Source organism: Trachypithecus francoisi, unplaced genomic scaffold (genome assembly GCF_009764315.1).
Source record: "Trachypithecus francoisi isolate TF-2019V2 unplaced genomic scaffold, Tfra_2.0 Lachesis_group6, whole genome shotgun sequence".
Taxonomy (NCBI): Eukaryota; Metazoa; Chordata; class Mammalia; order Primates; family Cercopithecidae; genus Trachypithecus; species Trachypithecus francoisi.
Genome location: NW_022681471.1, coordinates 69891772 through 69893630, shown reverse-complemented (window position 1 = coordinate 69893630; position 1859 = coordinate 69891772). Strand labels below are relative to the sequence as shown.

The 1859-nt window shown below is 42.6% G+C and overlaps 1 pseudogene; it reads right to left on the bottom strand.

Moving 5' to 3' along the window:
* Positions 1-242: 242 nt before the first annotated feature.
* Positions 243-1639, bottom strand: LOC117078050 (annotated as a pseudogene).
* Positions 1640-1859: the final 220 nt, after the last annotated feature.

The following is a 1859-nucleotide window of genomic DNA, read 5'->3' as shown; positions in this document are numbered from 1 at the left end:
AACTATCTCAACTTAACTTTACCCCATTATGGTATGCAGGGTGTGTAAACAAAAGCTTTTTATTAGTTAACTATACGAAAGGATAAATGCTGTAATAATTCATATGATTCAAAATGGGCAAAAGCAAAAGACTAGCTTCCCCTCAAGAAGAAAAATTTCAGACCTATGAAAAGCACAACAATACTAATAAAAAAATTGTATTTACTTAGAAACATTCAGAATGTCAACTAAACAGCTGCAACTTTTTTTTTTTTTGCAATTACAGAGTGGTATTCAGTTAACAGAACAACAATTATTTCGCATGAGCTGCGTCAGAGACAACTGAAGATGAAAAAACTACCATCCCCATATATAACTAATTTGTGCTGTGCACCAACAAGAACCTGCTTTAAATTTCCATGCCAATGTACAACCCCCATAATGTACCAGGCAAGGTTAGTGGCTATTGAAAATACCACCAGGACAGGGCTATCTAAAGACACATTTGGTAGTGTGTTAACTATACAAAAAAAGACACTGTACAGTTTAAAAACAAACCTTACACAGCCTTACGTTTCAATTTTTTTCTTTATTTTTTTTTTTTTTTTTTTTTTTTTTTGGAGACGGAGTCTCGCCCTAGCCCGGGCTGGAGTGCAGTGGCCGGATCTCAGCTCACTGCAAGCTCCGCCTCCCGGGTTCACCCCATTCTCCTGCCTCAGCCTCCGAGTAGCTGGGACTACAGGCGCCCGCCACCTCGCCCGGCTAGTTTTTTATATTTTTTAGTAGAGACGGGGTTTCACCGTGTTAGCCAGGATGGTCTCGATCTCCTGACCTCGTGATCCGCCCGTCTCGGCCTCCCAAAGTGCTGGGATTACAGACTTGAGCCACCGCGCCCGGCTCAATTTTTTTCTTTAAAAGGGGTGAGTTGTGTACAGGGGGGTTAAATGCTTTATAGACAAGAAAGAAACTGCGCTAGAACCAACTTATTCATCATCATCATCTTCATCTTCATCACCTTCTCCTCTCCTCATCCTCTTCATCTTCCTCATGTTCCTCCTCTTCCTTCTTTTTCTTGCCTTTTTCAGCCTTGACAACTCCCTTTTTTTGCTGCATCAGGCCTTCCTTTAGCTCGATATGCAGCAATATCCTTTTCGTATTTTTCCTTCAGCTTCGCAGCCTTCTTTTCGTAAGACTGCTTGTCATCTGCAGCAGTGTTATTCCACATCTCTCCCAGTTTCTTTGCAACATCACCAATGGACAGACCAGGATGTTCTCCTTTGATTTTTGGGCAATACTCAGAGCAGAACAGGAAGAAGGCCGAAGGAGGTCTCTTAGGTGCATTGGGATCCTTGAACATCTGTTTTGTCTCCCCTTTGGGAGGGATATAGGTTTTCATTTCTCTTTCATAACGGGCCTTGTCCACCTTTGCCGTATCTTCAAATTTTCCTTCTTCTTTAGCAGATATGGTCTTCCACCTCTCTGAGCACTTAGAAAACTCTGAGAAGTTGACTGAAGCATCTGGGTGCTGCTTCTTATGCTCCTCCCAACAAGTTTGCACAAAAAATGCCTATGATGACATTTTGCCTCTCGGCTTCTTAGGATCTCCTTTGCCCATGTTTAGTTATTTTTCCTCAGCTAGGCACAGAGTTGCCCAGTGCCCATCCGGCTCTCACTTGCCCTGGCACTGTCTCTATGGAGCTCAATGTACTGCAGTCTTATTTGCCAGTTTCTTAATTGGATTACTGGCTTCAGGGTGGAGCCCTTGGATGAACAGGGCCAGGTAGCATGCAATAAGAGTGGTAAGACAAAAAAATGGAGAAAAGTAATTCCGTTGACTGAGAAGAAAAGAGTTTTCCCAGAAAAACAAGATCCAATAAGAG